Source organism: Giraffa tippelskirchi, chromosome 5 (assembly GCF_054371585.1).
Source record: "Giraffa tippelskirchi isolate mGirTip1 chromosome 5, T2T-mGirTip1v1.2.pri, whole genome shotgun sequence".
Taxonomy (NCBI): domain Eukaryota; kingdom Metazoa; phylum Chordata; class Mammalia; order Artiodactyla; family Giraffidae; genus Giraffa; species Giraffa tippelskirchi.
This window is the reverse complement of record NC_137279.1, coordinates 89224313-89245680: the sequence shown is the minus strand read 5'-3', so window position 1 is coordinate 89245680 and position 21368 is coordinate 89224313. Positions and strand designations below refer to the sequence as shown.

At 40.9% G+C, this 21368-nt stretch overlaps 1 long non-coding RNA gene across 2 annotated transcripts in view; it reads right to left on the bottom strand.

Moving 5' to 3' along the window:
• Positions 1-21368, bottom strand: part of LOC145505573 (uncharacterized) — a 39871-nt gene that overhangs the window by 8402 nt on the left and 10101 nt on the right. Inside the window, exon 1 of one of the 2 annotated variants that reach the window (XR_014053120.1) lies at positions 21123-21322. The exons of the other annotated variant lie outside the window; for it this stretch is intronic. This is a non-coding gene — a long non-coding RNA (uncharacterized LOC145505573). Of the gene's footprint in view, positions 1-21122; positions 21323-21368 lie in introns of those variants that run through there. 2 annotated transcript variants of the gene reach the window in all.

The following is a 21368-nucleotide window of genomic DNA, read 5'->3' as shown; positions in this document are numbered from 1 at the left end:
ATCTCACCCCGGAGGCCTCCACAGCCCTGCTTCACATCGCCAGAAACACTTCCAATTACCGCACTGGTTTATCAGGGACTGTTTCTTGGTGTTCCTATTCCACTCCCTATGACCTTGGTTGTCTGAGTGATGGATCCTTTGAGTTGTGGCTTCATCCCTCTTAGAATGGCCCCTACTTATCTCTGCCTCTGTTCCTTTAGGATGTGTTTTATTGCCACACGGACTTGGCTTGTGGTCTCCATTGCATCATCCAGCACTAACTGTCATTCAAGCAACTCTAGAACATGCAATAGGTGGCCTCTGTAAAGAGAGAGTTCCAGAAACAGAATGCCAAACATAATACTTGATCAAACTTCTCGAGTTACACAATAGGAGGAAATCTCTACTTGGAATTTCAAAGGACAACAGAGAATTTCAACATAAACCGGGAATAGTGCTATTTTTGATCTAGTCAATGCCAGAGAGATGATGGGAAAGGAAAAATGACGTGTCATGCAATTGCCAACACTGTCTCAAATCCTTCCTGAGGTCAGAATTCCTGGCCCCACCAAACCCTATGTTTCAAAAAGCAGTTACAAGTACGGGGTGAAGTATGACACTGTGCAAACTAAGAGCCACACCTAAAATTGCTTGATTTTGGCTAGAAATGTGGTTGATACCACATAACATGCCCTTAAAACTATAATGAACTTTAAGAGATGATGTTGACCCATTAACTTATCTGTCATAGTCAGTTATAATTTCAGAAATAAGCTTACTGTGAGTTCTTAAGAACAATGGTCTAAAAGAATTGATATTTGAGAGCCCCTCCTACCCTTCATTTGCAAAAGCTTCTACATATTTCCAGAAAATGGTGAGAAATTAATCTTGGGTTTGTTTGCCCAAGAAACTACCCAAGGTTATGTATACTTTCAACAAATCTGTAAGACAAAATACCAGAGCTTTGTTGGGATCAGATAGTAAGTTTTGCTTCCCAACCAAGGACCTTGACTTGGGTTAGTTATTTTGGATGGTAAATTCTCCTTCCTTTAATAGAGCCTATTGAGGTAAATTGGGATTTTACACAGTAAAGTTATTTCAAAAATCTAGGCTCTGTGGGGAAACTGAATTTTGTTCACTTTTAGAATGAGAAAGGAGCAGTAGAAATTATCACCCATGAACTCTATCAAATATTCTGCAACACAGGAACATGTCTGGTCTTTTTTGGAGAGGTGATCTGACCCCAATTTCAGGACACTGCAGGAATGCAATAAAACTTGAAACACTATGTTACAATTTATAGAGGCATAGCTAACTCAACCACTGGAAAGAATAACAATTATTTCCCCCTTGATTATAAAAGATTTCTTCTGTTTAAGCATCCTTTGAACCCTTATAACATGTAAAAGCAACTCCATGATCAAAAAGACCTTGAGATTTGTGCCAGGTGCTGAATAATGATGTAAGGCTATCAACTTCTTCCACAGTCCTTGTGTTTACCTGGCTGCTCAATGAGACTGAATCTCCCTATTGAGTCAGGACTGGTGCTGGTGAGAATTGTCAGATCCCAGATCCAGGGTGGGAAGCCAGGGAGAAAACCAATCTAAGAATCACAGGTAGGGGCTGGGGATGGAACAAGTCAATAGGGGTCAAGCCAAATGAATAGTCAGCAATCAGATGCATATCAGGAGTCAAGATTAAGTATGAAGGTTAAAAACCAAGCCAGCAGTTAGCAATCAGGAAACCCCCAGGCACTGGATTCAGGCAATACAAGTCAAAGGACCAGAAACCAAGTTAAATTTGTGACGGCAGACTAAGAGGCATCATCACAATGACCTTGAAGCTGCAGTACCAGCTGTTTTGGGGAAGACTCTTCTCCCAGGTTTGTCAGAGCAATCTAAGATGTGACCATTCTCAGTTCTAGAGATGGAAGCAGAGGGTCCACGTGAAAAGGAATGGAGTCAAATGACAGAGGTATAGTGTTTGGAGTCAGACTTAAAGACACACCATGACACCTCTGTGCACTGCCTGATGAAGATCAGAACTTGAAGCCAGTACTTAGCCACCTCTGTTGTATCAGGATTTGGCAGCATACTGGCCAGCAATAACCATTAGGGGTCAGGGGAAAAAATGAAAATTGAGGAATTTCACATTGACACTTTCCCAGCTCCCTGTCAGTTCTACTTTCCCATTTTCTGGCAACCCTCCCTGCTGGTTTTAAGTAACAAGCAATTCCAAGCTCCCCATCTGTGTTCCAAACCCTTCCTTGGATGGATGGTACTCAAATTTCTCCATTTCCTCAAAGCTTTCCAAGTTTAAAAAAATGCTCTTTTAAGGTATAGATGATCTTATTTGCAAAACAGAAATAGAGACACAGACATAGAGAATAAATGTAAAGACACCAAGGGGGGAAGGGGAGATAGGATGAATTGGGAGATTGTGATTGGCATATATACATTATTGAAAATATGCATAAAATTGATAACTGCTGTGTAGCTCAGGAAACCCTACTCAGTATTCTATGATGACTTAAATGGGAAGGAAATCCAAAAACGAGGGAATATATGTATATAGCTGATTCATTTGCTGTACGGTAGAAATTAACACAACATTGTAAAGCAACTACACTCCAAAAAAAATTATTAAAAAAAAGCAAAGACATGGTGAAATTTCACCTCGCATTTGTCAGGATGGCTACCATAAAAACAAAACAAAAGCAGACAAGTGCTGGGATGGGCAAGGAGAAATTGGAATCCTTATACACTGCTGGTAGTAATAAAAAATAATCTGCCTGCTATGAAAAACAGCATAGTGGTTTCTCAGAAAATTAAAAATATCATTAAAAATCCTCTTTTAAAACAAAATTTGGAAGGTATATCACAGATGCTAAGAGGAAAGCAGGTGTGTCAAAGTATTCCAACTGAAATATAAATGATGAATATGCTCAGTGCTCCTAAAGGTAAGACAATTTGAGGGAAGAATAATTAATACAAAAGAACCTCTAGAGCTCTGTCCCTAGCACTCTAGATGAATAGGGGTTTTAAAAAAAATCCTGTCTCTCTTCTAAAGAAATTACTTAAGCATATGACTTGAATTACAGTCTTTTTTAAATGTTGGATTTGCTTCACAATAAAAAAAAATCCTTATTAATCAAGACTTCTAAGAACTGTTTAAAAGTGAGAACTAATTCATCTCCCTTATCTCACTTTTTCATCAGATACAGTCTAGGAATAAACAAAGATAATTTGAATTTTAATGATTTTCCAAAAATGATACTTGACCATATAAAAAAAAAAGTTCAGGCATTTCTGTTTTCTATGACAAGACAGAAATTCTTAGAGGCTGCACAGCACAGTGTTAAGAGTGTAAACTCAGTATTGCCTTGGCAAATCCCTCCTGAACCCTGGCCTCCATCTCCTTACAGAGATAATAATACATACTTTGCAGAATTGTTGTGAAGATTCAAAATAATGTATGTGAAGGATCTAGCAGAGAACCTGGCACATCACAGGTGTTGCAGAAATAGTAGTGATTGTCAATATTAGCTCAATCATCTAAGGAGTGCCCAATTATCTTTCATTGTAAACACATTTCTACCTGGTAAAAAGGAGAGAGCATGTAGCAGGAAGTGCATTCAGGTGTAGTAGGAGAAATTCCAGTAAAATACAGAAAACTAGATAACAATCCCAGCTCTGTCATCAGTTACCTGTGTAAGTCTTTGCAAGACATTGAACTTATCTGGGCCTCAGATTCCACATCTGAAAAATGAAGGATTTGAACTCCATCATAGCTTTGGTCACTTCCAAATCTGAGGGGCCTCTGTTCATAACTGATTACCTTTCCAGGCAGAGAGAAGGCTGGCAAAAACACATCCCTAGATGATCAAATGTTGGCCCAAGGGACCTCTGCATCCACTCTTCCACCTACAGTTCCCAACCTTGCCTCTCATCCTCAGAACTTGCTCAAACATACAAATGGACTTAGATTCCAAAGACCAGATGTAAGCCTTTTCCACTGATACATGTTCACCCCAAGATTTAGAATAATTTGCTTAAATTCTCTGGGTCTCAGTTTTCTCTTCTGCAAAAGTAAAAGAGTGATATAAACCTCATTGAGTTTGGGGGAGGATTAGATGAGATGCTATATATGAAAATGATTTATAGGCTGTATGTGCATGCTAAGTCACTTCACTCATGTCCAACTCTTTGCGACCCTATGGACTGTAGCCTGCCAGGCTCCTCTGTCCATGGGATTCTCCAGTCAAGAATACTGGAGTGGGTTGGTATGCCCTCCTCCAGGGGATCTTACCGACCCAGGGATCAAACCCACATCTCTTATGTTTCCTGCATTAGCAGATGGGTTCTTTACCACTAGCACCACCTGGGAAGTCCAATAGGCTGTACAGTTTCATGTAGCAGCTGTGATTGTTGGTGGTTTAGCACCTTTGGGAAAGCCTCTCAAGAAGCTGGACTCTAAGTAAGAACTCTTATGAGTCATCCACCTATTCTGGCGTCCTGCTGGGGTTTTACAGACCCCGAAGAATGAAACAGAAGGGCATTAAATTTTGCTGTAATCTGATATTAACTTTGGTTTTCCCAATCAAGAAAGGTTTGTTTAGACTTTCACTTACAGGCAAGTGGCAGAATCCTGTTTTTAATTGTCTGGAAAGTTTTCACCCTATTAGCAATTTCCTACCCATGAGACTTGGGATTTCCCTATTTGCAGAGGCAATTGTGGAATTTCAGGAGAGCCATCTATTACTAATTGTAACAAATTGAACTCTAGAAATAGGAAGCTCTGTCCCTACAGACGGAGAAGGCAATGGCAACCTACTCCAGTACTCTTGCCTGGAAAATTCCATGGACTGAGGAGCCTGGCAGGCTGCAGTCCATGGGGTCTCGAAGAGTCGGACGCGACTGAGCGACTTCACTTTCACTTTTCACTTTCGTGCATTGGAGAAGGAAATGGCAACCCACTCCAGTGTTCTTACCTGGAGAATCCCAGCGACGGGGGAGCCTGGTGGGCTGCCGTCTATGGGGTCGCACAGAGTCGGACACGACTGAAGCGACTTAGCAGCAGCAGCAGCAGTCCCTACAGAGTTGCACTCTTTAGCTTTGCTGGGCTTATTTCCATGGAATAACAGGCTCCTGCGATCAGTCTAAGAAGAAGGTGACCATGTTTTGGGGTTCCTCACAAGTGTCTTGAAATCTCCCTGCTTGCAGGGCTGAGCAGTGCTGTAGAATCTCTTCCAGTATTTTCTCTGAGATACTGAAGTCTAAAAGCAATTTGTTGTTGAAAGGTTTTAAGCAGTTTACCTCAGAACATAGTCCCAAGTGTTGAGTTTTCTGAGCAGTCAGCTATGTGGAAACTTTAATCAGCATTTGTCTCTCTGCCTGGGTCAACCCCACCCACATGTGCAGGTCACATGCCCATGGACAAGGCCGGTCCCCTAAACAGAAGAGTAAGCAAGTACTCACACAGTATAATTTGAGATGTGTCACAGCCCCCTTCCAAAAATATCTTCCCCACCAAATGCCACAGAGCCTAGAATTCCCAGCATTGAACTTACTGCTGCTAGTCTGCTCCATCATCCACCCCATCCTCTCTCCAGTGTCTGCACAGATGAATCACATCCGTCCTTCCAGGACTAGCTCAGAATCACTCTTTCATGAAAACTTCCATGACTCTCCACTTGGAAGCAATCTCTCATTCCTCTGAACGTTAAATTCGTACCTTATTTATGATGTACAGTGGACCCTTGAACAACATGAGTTTGAACTGCACATCCACTTGTACATGAATTTTTTTCAGTAGGAAATACTATAGTACTACATGATTCACAGTTGGTTAAATCCATGAATGCAGAATCGCAGATGGAAGGAACCATATATATTGAGGACCATGTATAAGGAACCATGGCAAGTGGATTTCTTGACTGTGCAGAGTCAGCAACCCCAGTCTCCTGTTGTTCAAGGGTCAACTATATATTGCTTTATTTTATTTTTTTATTTTCTTGGCTGTACTGTATCCCCAATCAGGGATCAAACCTGTGCCCCCTGCAGTGAAAGTGTGGAGTCCTAACCACTGGACCACCAGGGAAATCTCCAACTGTATACTACTTTATGTTCCAACTGTATACTACTTTATGTTTAAAGACATGCATCAGCCCCACCAGGTACAATCTTGAGAGTCAGTCCCTCAGGAAGGTCTTATTTATCTTTGTACCACCACCCCAACCCCAGTGTGAAGAACAAAACCTCTGACCAATGGGTGCCATGTGGGTGAATAGATGGTATGACACAGCTTCAACTGGGGTAAGATTTTGCTACTCACTAGCTCTGTATCTCTCGGTAGTTACTTCACTACTCAGGGCCTATTTCCTTCCTATAAGATAAGGCCATTTGAGAGTCACACAATTCCAGCATTCTACCAGCCATCACTATCAATCTACTGGATGATCTGTGGCTCTCATATTGATTCAGCAAAGGCCCAACATTACTTTCGCTCAGTTTTTAAAGAGGTTTGATAATGTATATACTGCATTGGGGGTTTTAAAAAGAAAAATTGGTAAAGGGAATAATAGGATGAGGCTAAAGGAAAAATACAATCCTATTTTATTACAAAAAGTGGGGCATGAATTCAACTTTGAGCTTCCTAGCAACCAAAGCAAAAAGGTATTAAAGTAAGAGATTGAAGTTGTTCAAGAAAGTGCAGTTCTCCCGAATACTCAGATCTATGAGAAACTAATGTCATAGACTTTGTCCTCAAAACAACCCAACAATGAATACACAAGGGAGTTTAATAGAACTATTTTTTGCTGCATCACTGCCTACGAGACTGTTCCAGTTATCTCACTGAGCAACAACCTTAAAACGATAGTGATCATTTATTACAGTCTCACTGGGGACTGACTGGAGTCAGCTAAGCAGTTCTCTAAGCTGGGGCTGGAACAGCTGGTCCTCTTCAGATGTCTGTGGGTGGTCTCTCCACGTGACTTCAGGATGGCAGTGTGAGAGCGGCCAGAGTCCTTATGTGGGAGCTCAGGCTGAGACGAAAGAGCCAGGCAAGCTGTCTTTCATAAAGTAGCCTCAGAAGTCACGCAGCATCACTTCCTCCACATTCTATTTGCCATAAGCAAGTCACTAAAGCGGGCCCACATTCAAAGGAAGGGTAACTTGTCTCCATACTTTGATGGACGAGTGTTCAAGAATATGAAAACATGTTTTAAAGCCACCTATATAAATGATAAAAGAGAAATTTGCAATTCAACAAATGTTATTCTATTGAAAGCAAAAGGACAGTCAGATTTGATCCAGGGATAAAATCTAGGATATCTAGGATATCTGCCCAAGATGTTAGTCTCTAGCCTATGAGGCTATCTAAAGTTATTTGCTTATTTTAGTAGGTCATTAAATTTACTTTGAATTTTTTATTTTTCTCAAAAAAAATATGAAAAGTTGAAATAGAAAGCAAAAGCTGAGGAACAACGCATCTAAGAAGTGCTAAATCATTTCTGAAATCAGTTACCCAAGACATTTGGTGTAATTTTACTCTTGTCAATTTTAGTTGTGATTAGTGAGAAACAAATTATTTGTAAATGCTGATTGTAGTATTTCCTTCAGAGGATTATTATGAGAATTAGTTGAGATAGAGTAGAGCCTGGCACATAATAAATTCTGTTTCCCTCAGTTTTAATTTTTTGTTGTTCCTCTTAGGGTATTTTTTTAAAATTGCAGTATTAGTTCAGTTCAGTTCAGTTCAGTCCCTCAGTTGTGTCCGACTCTTTGTGACTCCATGAATCGCAGGCCTCCCTGTCCATCATCAACTCTCGGAGTTTACCCAAACCCATGTCCATTGAGTTAGTGATGCCATCCAACCATCTCATCCTCTGTCGTCCCCTTCTCCTCCTGCCCCCAATCCTTCCCAGAATTAGGGTCTTTTCCAATGAGTCAACACTTTGCATGAGGTGGCCAAAGTATTGGAGTTTCAGCTTCAACATCAGTCCTTCCAATGAACACCCAGGACTGATCTCCTTTAGAATGCACTGGTTGGATCTCCTTGCAGTCCAAGGGACTCTCAAGAGTCTTCTCCAACACCACAGTTCAAAAGCATCAATTCTTCGGCGCTCAGCTTTCTTCATCGTCCAACACTCACATCCATACATGACCACTGGAAAAACCATAGCATTGACTAGACAGACCTTTGTTGGCAAAGTAATGTCTCTGCTTTTAAATATGCTATCTAGGTTGGTCGTAACCTTCCTTCCAAGGAGTAAGCGTCTTTTAATTTCATGGCTGCAATCACCATCAGCAGTGATTTTGGAGCCCAAAAAAATAAAGTCTGACACTGTTTCCACTGTTTCCCCATCTATTTCCCATGAAGCTATGGGACCAGATGCCATGATCTTAGTTTTCTGAACGTTGAGCTTTAAGCCAACTTTTTCACTCTCCTCTTTCACTTTCATCAAGAGGCTCTTTAGTTCTTCTTCACCTTCTGCCATAAGTGTGGTGTCATCTGCATATCTGAGGTTATTGATATTTCTCCCAGCAATCTTGATTCCAGCTTGTGCTTCTTCCAGCCCAGCGTTTCTCATGATGTACCCTGCATATATGTTAAATAAGCAGGGTGACAATATACAGCCTTGATGTACTCCTTTTCCTATTTGGAACCAGTCTGTTGTTCCATGTCCAACAGTTGTTCTAACTGTTGCTTCCTGACCTGCATACAGGTTTCTCAAGAGACAGGTCAGATGGTCTGGTATTCCCATCTCTTTCAGAATTTTCCACAGTTTATTGTGATCCACACAGTCAAAGGCTTTGGCATAGTCAGTAAAGCATAAATAGATGTTTTTCTGGAACTCTCTTGCTTTTTTGATGATCCAGCGGATGTTGGGAATTTGATCTCTGGTTCCTCTGTCTTTTCTAAAACCAGCTTGAACATCTGGAAGTTCACGGTTCACGACGTATTGCTGAAGCCTGGCTTGGAGAATTTTGAGAATTACTTTACTAGCGTGTGAGATGAGTGCAATTGTGCAGTAGTTTGAGTATTCTTTGGCATTGCCTTTGTTTGGGATTGGAATGAAAACTGATCTTTTCCAGTCCTGTGGCCACTGCTGAGGTTTCCAGATTTGCTGGCCTATTGAGTACAGCACTTTCACAGCATCATCTTTGAGGATTTGAAATAGCTCAACTGGAATTCCATCACCTCCACTAGCTTTGTTCATAGTGATGCTTTCTAAGGCCCACTTGACTTCACATTCCAGGATGTCTGGTTGATTTTAACTTTTATTTGGCCATGCCACATGGTTTGTGGGATCTTAGTTCCCCAAAAAGAGATGGAACCTGCACCCTCAATGGCAGTAATCCAACCACTGGACCACCAGAGAATTTCTGAAGTATAGCTGATTTTCAATTGAAATTAAACTTAAAATTGTAACTGCCTTTCTTCAGTCTTGACAATCATATTTTAAATGTTTAATAGGCACACAAGGCTAGTGACTATTATATTGTACAACACAATTATAGAACTTTTCCATAATTGCAGAAAGTTGTATTGGACAGTGTTGATCTAGAATAATGAAAGAAATGTGCATTCTTTAGGTGTCAATCAGAATTGCTCACCCATCTTATTAAGCTCTTGGTAGGCACTAGGCAGCAGATATGTCCAAATTTTAACGTTTGACAAGAGTATGTGCCACATGAAATCTGTAATGGTAATAAAGGAGAGTCCCATACACCTTAACAATCCACAGAGCAGGAGATAGACTCAAGCAAGTCTCTCTTCCTTTACAGTAAATGAAGGCTCCTAACCAAGACCCAAGGGCTTGCCAAGTGACTCAGTGGTACACAATCTGCCTGCCAGTGCAGGAGCCACAGGGAACTCAAGTTTGATCCCTGGGTCAGAAAGATCCCATGGAGGAGAAAATGGCAACCCACTGCAGTATTCTTGCCAGGATAATTCCATGGACGGGGAGCCTGGCTGACTACAGTCTGTGGGGTATCAAAGAATTGGACACGACAGAGTGACTGAACATACACACAAGCAATCAAGACCCAAATAGACAGCCACCCCAACCTCCATGTGGGGATTTCCAGTGGAGGATCTGCCACTGAATTTTAGCAAGACTAAAACTTCCTTCAAGATGGTTTGCAAAAACTGTTTTCTAAAAACAGCTGAAGGAGAGAAAGATAAAAATCAAAACTACAAAGTAAATCCCCTCACTTTTTCATTCAACCAAAATATATTGAACAGGTATCCATGTTACACTTTGTACCTGAAAACATTTTCAAAATAGATTTCACCAATCTCCTGGGCCTCAGAAACAAATATCAACAATGCACCCAAGAAATATCTGCTTTTAAGTAGCATAATTTTCTAGTGAAACCACCAGAGGAAAATGGTTGCAAGATGTCCCCTAAGTAGCTGAAAAAGTTGGCTGGCTATATATAAGCATTAGATATAAGGCAATTAGATTGAATATACTACCTGCCAAAAACGATGATTTGGGATTTAGAGAAGTTGAAATCAAGCCACTCTGTTTTCCAGTAAGACAGAGAGGCCATTTCTGGTTAGTAACAATAAAATTATATCACCGGCATAGAGAATAGTTATTTTTATACTTTTCATAATAGGGGTATATGCAGTTAGATCATGCACAGATTGTTTCAGATCGTTAAGAAACAAATTAAAAAGAAGGACTGGAGGAAGCAGAGGCAGAACACATTCCCATTTTTTGAAGACTGAAATTATTATCTGATCTATTAGACTGTTCTCATGAATGTTTGCTGTGGTCAAAAGCTCAGGTTGAACATAAACATTAGTTATTAGATCTTGCATCCCAGCTGTGTTGAATGTCTTCCATTTGGCCTTCTCTGTCTCCTCTCCACACTTCTCCCCCAGTGCTTGGTGGCCCCAGAAGGCTGAATTGTCCGAGCTGCATCAGTATGCTCCCTTTCCCTCTGACTTCTGGAGGAGTTCAGCCAATGGGAGGCACTAGCAGGAGATGAGAGGAGGAGAAGACAGAAAGGTTAGACTATCTGTCCCCTATCCCCTCCCTGCCTGGCCACTGGGGGCTGATTCCATTCCCTAACAAAGGCTCTCTCTGTCAGGCAGCCTTCTCTATATAGCTGTACTCTTCGAATTTCAGTAAACTCTCACTTGCTTTGATCATCCAGGCTTGTGAGTTGCAATGTACCCAAGGTACTACAACAACCCTTGTAGATTTTTCCTTAACCTTGCCCATACCTTTGTATATAGTTCCTTTCTTAACTTCTCTTTTGTTATTCAGTTTGTATGGACTATCTCTTTACAAGCAGTGACTGAACTACTAGTCCATTACAGTTTTTATGCACAAACACCAAATCAAGGTCAGTTATATCTATAAGCAATGTTAAAGCTATTCTTGACAGATTTTTCCAGCACATAAAAGCAAGGTTAGTGAAGGAATATTTTACCTAAGCCCAACCTTGTTCCTCATAGAAAATATTAGTCAGGGAAAAAACAGAACTATAATTTATGAAAGACAAAACCAGCACAACATTTATATGAAAAGTCTACCAAAATAATGTCTTTATGACTTGATAGAGCAACACTGTCCTTTTCTAAAAAGCAGAGAAAGGAAGGCTTCAACCAGGTAAAATTAATGAGAGTAAACCAATTGGCTCCCAATCAGAGCAGAATTTGAGCAGTTCTGGTAGTGGTAAGTCTTCAGAAAGCACTTTGTAATCAAAGTACTACATGAGGAAGTAAAACCAGAATCTAACTGGAGATGAAATTCGTGTAGTTGTTCTTGACTTGAAGGCTTTGCAGCTGCCCTATCTACCACCATGGTGCAGGGAATGAACAAAATCCTCACAGTCAGGCAAACTTGCTTTCACATCTTTCCAAGTCAAATCGTTTATAAAGTGGAAAACAATATCTCCAATGTAGAGCAGTTGTGAGGATCAAATAGAAAAACAGATATTAAAATACCTAGCACAGGGATGTCCCTTGTGGACCCGTAGTTAAGAATCCACCTTCCAATGCAGGGGACACAGGTTTGATCCCTGGTGGGGGAACTAGGATCCCACGTGCTGCGGGGCAACTAAGCCCACACACCCCAACTAGAGAAGCCAGTGCACCACAAGGAAAGATCCTGCATGCCACAATGAAGATCCTGAGTGCCACAACTAAGACCCAACGCAGCCAAATAAATAAATGAATTCTTTAATTAATTAATAAAATACCTAGCACAGCATCTGATGCATTAAACATTGCTTAACAAATGGAAATTCAAAAACAAAATCAGCAAAAGGAAACCAAAGACTTATAACTCAAGACTAGCCTGAAAATCAGCAAGTGGGTAGGGGGAAAAAAAGGTTGTTGATAAAGTATCCACTCTCCCCCTCCCAAGTCTCCCGCGTGTCGTGAACATTATTTTGAGGAACTTTGTAGTGGATGAATTTCCTTCTCAAGGGGACTTAAGAATTATTCTCATTCCCTGCCCTGGAAGAGCTTCTACTTTTTTTCTTCCACCATTTTATGTTTTGACAGTAATTAACTTTTTTCCCCAATGCACCATAGTGATCATTTCTTACTAACTAACACAAACTATCCTGAAGGCCAACAGAGTTCAAGTAAGTACTAGACTGAAGTAGGCAACTCGTTGGTAGCCTTGGTGCCCTTCCAACTGGCCAAGAATTCCCCTGGTACCTTGTTTTAGAATTGTCCTAAATGGGGGACTTCCCTGGCAGTCCAGTGGTTAAGACACTGTGTTTCCAATGCAGGGGACATAGGTTTGCTCCCTGGTCAGGGAACTAAGATCCTACATGTGGTATGACCAAAAATGATAGATAGGTAGGTAGGTAGATAGATAGATAGATAGATAGATAGATAGGTAGATAGATAGATAGAAAGAAAGAAAGAAATGTCCTAAATGTAGTACCCAGCTGAGTCCTCTTCTACATTTTTTGAGACCATGCCATATGAGTAATTAAACATTGCCTTTGCCTGGGTTGATAACATTGACAATCCAGAAGATCTTCATTTTCTCACAAAAGGGGTAACTTCTTTTGTGTATTCTGGGTTGTGACAGAGACAGCTTACTGACTCTGCTTCTGAGTGGAATTCATATTTCAAGAGTAACTGTAAGACAAAGAGGTACTTCAGCAGAACCTCAAGGAAATAGGACTAAGAACAGGTTATTTTGACAAGTGAGAGAGGAAGAGTGTTCCAAAGACTTAGCCAGTACAAAATGCGCTGCTAAAAATAATCAATGAAAGTATATATAAAAGAACCCTGAAGACAAATCAGTTCAGAAATTCTTCCCTATCCCTGGAGTTGGTTTATAGATCCCTAACCCTGCTATCACAGACCCAATTTCCCCAGTTTTCCTAATCCTGAAGTTGCTGTTCCACTATCCCATGGCCAAGGTCCCAGTGGATTCCTCAATGAAATGTTACATAGTGAAGAGAGTGAACTCAACTCAAGAAGAACACCTACCTTGGGCCAGGCATTGCATAGCATGTTTTTATACATATTATCCCTGTTAACCCTTATAGTAATCACATAAAATAAACAACATAACTCTTATTTCACAGGTACAGAAACAAATATTTTGAGATGCTAGATAACTTGCCCAAAGTTAAGTTTTAGAATTATAATTGCACCAGATCTCCCTGTTCCCACTCTCATTCCTCCATTCTGCCACACGTTCGTAAAGGACTTCATCTATTATTCAGCATCTTTATATACAGCTGTGGAGATAATGTGTCACATACCTATAATACATTATCTTCTCTCCATCATTAGTTCTTCAACTTGTACACAAAGGTATGGAGATAGCATCGATGACTTTCAGAAATCCATGTAACCCAATGTACTGCATCCTCCTTTTCTATAATTTACTAGATATAGCTAGAATCTTAGTAATAAACACCTATATCGGTCATCTATTGCTACATAATAAGCCATCCCAAAATTAATTGCTTAAAACAACTATTTATTATATCTCATGATTCTGTGAGTATTAGGGCCATTCTTTATTGGCCTGGGCTCACTCATGAAGCCACATTTAGCTGATGGGTTTGTTGGGCTCAAGGTTGAACTGGAACTGTTTTAGGTGACTGGGCTGATCTCTACACATGGTCCTTCATTAGGTTTCTTCACAGTATGGTGACCTCAGGGCAGCTTCCAAGAAGACAAAGACCAGTGTAAAAGCACTTTTCAAGCCTCTACTTGCATCACATGTGATGATGTTCCACTGACCAAAGTAAGTCTTATGGCTGAGTATAAAGTCATTTTGTACCCAGGGGCATGGATACCATAAGGCACAATTTATTGAGGCCTATTACTATAATGAGGTACCACAGTCTCCCCCTTGGCCCTACTGATTCACATCTCTCTTATTTGAAAAATTGACTACTCCTCCCCAAACTATCAAGATCTCCTCCAATCATGTCATCAAACTATAGGTCCAGGATCTCCTGATCTGGCTCAGGTCTAGATGTGGTTAAGGCTTCTCAGGTGCAGTCCCTCATGAAGCTTTTCAGGTGTGGCTTCGTATCATTCAGAGACCCATGGACTGAAAAAATAACTTACCTTCTCCACACATACCCAGCATGCAATTGTGAGAATGGAACACCCAATAGGCACTCCCATTCACAAGGGGGAGGACCAGGGAGCCACATAACAGTCACTGGTCCATAGCAATTCTGAAATCCAGGCAGGCAAATGTTGTCGAGTCCCCTACTCTGATTATGGGAAATAGTTCTTTGCTAGAGCCTAGTTCTACTCCCTGAAAGCAGTACGCTCTGCTGGAGAAGGCAACGGCAACCCACTCCAGTACTCTTGCCTAGAAAATCCCATGGACAGAGGAGCCTGGTGGGCTGCAGTCCATGGGGTCACTAAAAGTTGGACATGACTGAGAAACTTCACTTTCACTTTTCACTTTCATGCACTGGAGAAGGAAATGGCAACCCACTCCAGTGTTCTTGCCTGGAGAATCCCATGGAGAGAGGAGCCTGGTGGGCTGCCGTCTATGGGGTCGCACAGAGTCGGACACAACTGAAGCAACTTAGCAGCAGCAGCAGTTAGCTCTGCCCTCTGAAATGGTCTTCCTTTTCAATAAGAAATAGCACTGTTTGCAGCTGAGTAACTTTCTCAGCTTCCTTCCTGCATCATTTAATCTAAACTGGCCCAATTCCTTGAAAAACTTCATGGGCTTACCATGTACAAGGTTATAGTCCATTTCATTAGAGAAAATCTATACTAACAATTATTTTTAAGACTAGCCTCTACTTTGGTCAGCATGTCAAGGTCCTATGGGGAAAATGCCCTTAAGATTCTTAGAAGTCCTTTTATCTATCTAAAAGAGTATAGTAGGCAACATTTAAAATCTTACTGTGGTCTTCACAAAGTTTTACAGCCACATTCTTGATTTGATCTGTATCCTCCAGTCATTTCTTACTTTGAGAATTTTTGGCCAGTTGAAAACATTGGAAATGTGAAATTTTTAAACTTTATTTCCCAGCTCAAGGTATCCTGGGACCCTCTATATGTGCTGTAAATTCTGCTTACAATTATAGCAGCTCTTTCTTTAGTTCATCCCTCTCTTCTTATATCTCATATATAACATTTTAAAAATGTAATTGACCCCCCTCAACACTATAAATGGAAATCTTAAGCCAAATCCACAATTTCACAAAGTACATTTTCTATCCTCCAAATTATTGGTGGTGACAGTATCGTCAGCTGGGTCACTACTATGTACTGTGAGTGTCCTTACCACCTGCCAGTAGCAGCTTCCTCTCAGGTCTTCCAGATTCCACCAACATTCTGCTTGCTGTCACCATAACCTCCCACCAGACACTCAGTCCCAAAGCCAATGCTACATAATTTAGGCTTTTATTACAGCAATGTGCAAATTCTGGATATCAATTTTTATATCAGCTTTCCATCGCTGTAGCAAATGTATCCAAAGTGTAGTAACCTCATGATTATTATTATTCCACCAGTTAACTGGATTATTCTTCGCAGGTCATGTCTTTGCTCACTGATGCAACTGAATTCAGCTAACGGGGGTTGCCCTTGGAGACTGGATTCAAGTAGCCTCTCCTATCATATAGTATTTAATCCCAGGCTTCTTCATTGCATGGTAATCTCAGGGTTCTAGGAGGACAAGCCTTAATGTGCAAGTACTTAATCAAATCTCTGCTTCCATCACAATTGTTTATATTCATTTGCCAAAGTAAGTCACGTGGACGAGACCAATGTCAATGTAATAGAAGAATATATAAGGGAGTGGATACTGGTAGGTATAAATCACTGGGGTCGTGGCTATGATAATTGTCTATAGCAGTAAAATGTAAGCTTTGTGGGGTTTTTTTCTGTATCTTTATTCAAGTGTATAGCCCAATATATTTCATTTACCTAGGCATATCTAGTATATATTTGCTTAATTGAATTGAAGAAGCACAGAGTTCTGGAAACAAAAGGATCAAAAAGGAGATCCAAAATACTATTAAACAAAGCCAACCAATAAAAAACCTTTCTTCCCACCATCTTTCCACATTCTTATGCATCAACTATATTTCTGGCCAAACATGGTCTTTAGAGTATCATGAATTTCATATGAATAATTCATTAATCCTATTTCTGTTAGGGTTATAATCAATCATAGAAATAAATTCAATATGAATATGATATTTTTCTGATCCTAAATAACTGTTTGAACATCAGAATAATCATATAATGTATATCATATTTGTATAAGAGAAAGAGAATTGAACAGAATTATTGGTATTTCAAACCCAGTATTTGAATTTTTGCTAAGATCAGACATGAAACTTGATCTGTCTTTCTCATCTGGGGATATAGGTATATTTAGTTTTTCACTAAAATAAAGAGAATTAGGAATGTGTTTTAATGGCCTCTAAGGTCTTTCCATCAATCATTTTCTCCAGAAGAGGCTGAGATTTTTCATCAACAGTAGTGGGTAATGACGAACACATTTTGAGACTGGTTCTTGATTAATGATTTCTTGCCTTCGTGGACTGATAAGACTATAAAATCTGTGCTAAAAGACACATTCTTTCCTTGCTACCAATTGTGATTCTAAGAATCCAGACATGTTTGCACTATTTTTCCCCCATGAAGCAGAATATCCTATCAAAGTGTAACAAGAGGATTCACTGAGACTTTTATTTGCATGTGGTAGTTTTCTGTTCTGTTTATTTGCTTACTTGCTTGTTATACTATTAACCTTCTGCCTAAGTTTCCAGTCCTAGCACTACAAGTAACCTTCCTAACCCAATCTATGATGCCACAGAAAGAATTCATGAGCCTATTCTTTGGGACCAGACAAGGTCACTAAATAACTCCAAGCTGAGGGCAGAGAGGAAAAGGTATCCCTGTTGGTCTCTGATTGAAAGACCTAGGACCAATTAGTCCTGATAAGTACAGAGAATCTACTGTGATGATATCATGAGAGTCAGCGTTTATTGATCTCGCTGTGCCCTGCGTTGATCAAAGCACTTTACATGGATTAACTCATTTAATCCTCACAAGCCTATGAGGTAATGTTATGATTATCTAGACTTTATGAAGGAGGGCACTGAGATGTAAAGCAATTTATTCAGGGTTATATAGCTTTAAATGGCAGAATCAGATTTGAACCCACTACCCAGCACTATTGCTTCAAAGATAATGGCCTCATGCCAAACTCAAAATTCCTTTCTGCATCTAGGACCTTAAGATTGTACCTACAGCACCAAGTCACTTGCATTTATACACATATGATGTAGGCTGATCTACTTTTCTGATGATTCACACAAGTTGTTAACAGAAAGGCCATTACAGAAGCTTCTGGCAAGTCATATAAGGCCAATGAATCTTAGCCTATGTTCTTTTATCCTTGACTGTCTGGGCATCTACGCTCTCCTGGAACTCGAATGGGATTGGTACTCAGACCTTTATCTCCCAAAATACCTCTCGGCCTCCAATCCCACAGAGACAGAGCTAGAACTCTCATGAGCCAAGCATCCTCCTCAGCCACCAACACTATGTCCTGCCCAATGTGCGGTCAATCAAGATCTGTTTCCTGAAGAGCTACCCATATGCCAGGACCTGTGGTAGACATAGAATATATAGACCTGCATACAGGAAGCTTTCAGCCCCCACATCCCTGACTTCCAGTTTGAGAAACAGGATTAATTTGGGGGAGATACAAACCTGGAAGTAATTAGAGGGGATGTTTTAGAAAGATTCTAACTAAACCACCTTTCTAGTCCCTTCCAATCCCACTCCCATCCTCTTAATTTCTCTCTAAGGAGAGCATTTATTAGTTTGATTTCAAAACACACACTTGTACCTGTAATTACTATATAATGTCTGTTTACTTTTTTAAATGAAAATGAATTTAAATTAATCTTGTTTTGTGAATTTCAAGGCACCCCCTGAGATAAATGAAGACACTCCAGGGTGTCATCAAACCAGTGCTGGGAATCCTTGCTCTAAAAAGTAGAGAAAGAAGCTCATTAAACCTTCAAGAAGCCAGAGGGGAGAAATGTATATAGATATAAAGATAGAGAGTGCACGTTAGAGAGAGATTTTATATGTGTATTATTCACTTATATACACATACACACATGCACACACAAATACATAATCAAAAGTAGTGCACCAAAATGCGATTATCTTTAGGTGAACTGTCTGTTGTAAACTTAACATCAAGGCCCCTCAGTATTAAGACCACTCTACCACAGAGGAGATGCTGGGAACAATCTTTCCAAAAGAGAGAAGAGGGCATTCTTTTCCAGAGATAGGCAGATGCAAAAGCAGATGAGAAGTTCAGAACAGCAAACAGGTGAATCTCTTGAGTCTCTCCACATTAGTGCCACAGACTGAGAACTGGTGGGAATTTTACAGAAGTTCTTGAGCTTTATAGTGGAGTGGCTTCCAGGCAAGGTCTCTGAGAGCCTCTCACTTAGATGTCACAGGCTAGCATCACCGGGGACCTTTGCTAGGACACACCCTCTGACAGACATGTAAACCTCTAATTTCTTGTATCACTTCCCTTCATACTTGGAAAACATAGTGTGTCTTCTTTTTGAAAACTAATATAAATAGGTAATAAGTAGTCTTTTTTTCCCCTTTTTGTGTGTATATATGTTAATGCTTTTTTAGTATTCAACTATTTATTTTATATATTTTCTTGGCCACACCACAAGGTATGTGGGATCTTCGTTCCCCAACCAGGGATTGAACTAGCACTCCCTGTATTGGAAGCACAGAGTCTTAACCACTGGACCACCAGGGAAGTCCCTATATGTTAGTGCTTTTAAAATAGAGATATGGTATTTACATAATAAGGGCTTCCCGGGTGGCCCTAGTGGTAAAGAACCCTCCGGCCAGTGCAAGAGACCTAAGATACATGGGTTTGATCCCGGGGTCAGGAAGATACTCTGGAGGAAGGCATGGCAACCCACTCCAGTATTCTTGCCTGATGAATCCCATGGACAGAGGAGCCTGGAGGGCTACAGTCCAAAGGGTCACAGCATCAGACACAACTGAAGCAACTTAGCACAGCACAGCACACATTTATATTATAAAGCAATAAATGCTTTCAAATATTTTTGATATGTGATGTAATAAAGTTTTCATAGAGATGCTAAAGAAGAAGGATACAAACACAATTGTAAGGGCACAGGGAAGGCTTCCTAGAGAGAGTGGTGTGTTCCAAACTGAATCTTGAGGGTGGAGAGGAATTGATGCAGGGTAAAGGTAAGAACAGGACAGGTAAAGGGAACAGCATGTGCAGAGGTACAAGAGAGGGCTCTGCTCTGCACCATGTGTTGGAGACTCACATTGATGCCAAGAAATGAGGTAAGATGAGGCTAAAGAGAGAAGCAAAAGGCCTCATTCCAGAGGGATTTTTATGCCAGTCTACAAATGTCGGGGTATTTTTTTCTTGAAGGCAATAGGAGTTACTGAAGAGCTGGGAATGTCAGGGCTGTGTTCTGCAAAAAGGCACCCCAGCTGCATAGAGGGAAAATGTGTACAGGCAGAAATAGTGGAGGCCATGGGGGTGATGGTTCCTAAGGGGATTCCAGAAGGATGGGATGTGGAGGGGAGGAGGTTCCACTGGAGGGATGAGAGGATGTTGAGGAGGTGGTCCAATGGTTCCTTCTCCTCTTCGCCAAATGGCAAGGAGGCTGGGACACTTAAACCGAAGGAGGATAAATCAGGCAATTTCAGCCCTGCTTGGAACGTACTTTAAAGGAGGAGAGAGTAGAAAGTGATGTTTCAAGAATTTCTCCAGAAAGGAAATCAAGGAGCCAAGCCCTTCCTTGGAACAAAAACAGGAAATTCACAATGTACATCTAAGCATATTTTTCTTGGATAGCTCCCTAACCAGTGGAGAAAGCAATAGATTGTTCCAACCAGGGACACCAAGTGTTTGGAATTGACCTCAGGCATTTACCCAGGCCAGTTAGGTCTCTTTGAGGCTTTTCTCCCTGTGCTAATTGTGGGCTCCTCTGCCCACCGCCCCGCTCATCCAAAGACACCCAGAGATGTCAGGAACCACCTCTTATGACCAGGCTGTTTTAGGTGTTTTACAGTGCTACTGATGACTGTCCCACAGAAGGGAAGACAGAGCTGCAGGATGAAAGGTCTCTCAACAGGGCTTCCTTCTCAGGCAGAGGGGTGTGTATAAGCCGCCTGGGATCCCACAGGTCTGGGAGGGGGCCTGAGATCCTGCATTTCTCACAGGCTCCCAGGTCATGTGATACTGCTCAGCTCTGCATAACACTTTGAGAAGCACTGGTCTAAAGGCGGTCAGAGGATGAACCAGAAAGTTGGGGAGGTGCCTAGTGGGAATGAGACAATGATAATTCCTGTGCTCCACTGATTCATTGTATTTGTCACATCTGCCCTGGAAAATGGACCCATGTGATCTAGAGTTTTAAAGACTAGGAGACTTAAGGAGAAAAGAGACAAGAAATAAGACCACATTTTAGAAATCTCAAAAGTCTAGTGTTGCAACCAGCATATTAAAAATTAAAAAAAAAAACCAAGTAAATAAGGCATCTAAATTAGATTTCTATTACTGTATGATCAATTGCCGCAAGCTTAGTGGCTAAAAAAATACCCATTTGTTAACTCACAGTTCTGAGGTCAGAAGTCCAACTACAGGTTAGCTGGATCCTCCTCTCAGGGTCTTATCAGGCTGAAATGAAGACAGCCAGGCTGTACCTCACAATGGAGGCCTGGGTCCTTCTCTAAGCTCATCCGTTTGGCAGAATTCACTTCCTTGAAGTTGTAGGATGGAAGCTCCTGCTTTCTTAGTAGCTGTCAACTGGGAATCAGCTCCCAGAGCCACCTTGCTGAGTGGCCCCCTTTTGCCATGCTTT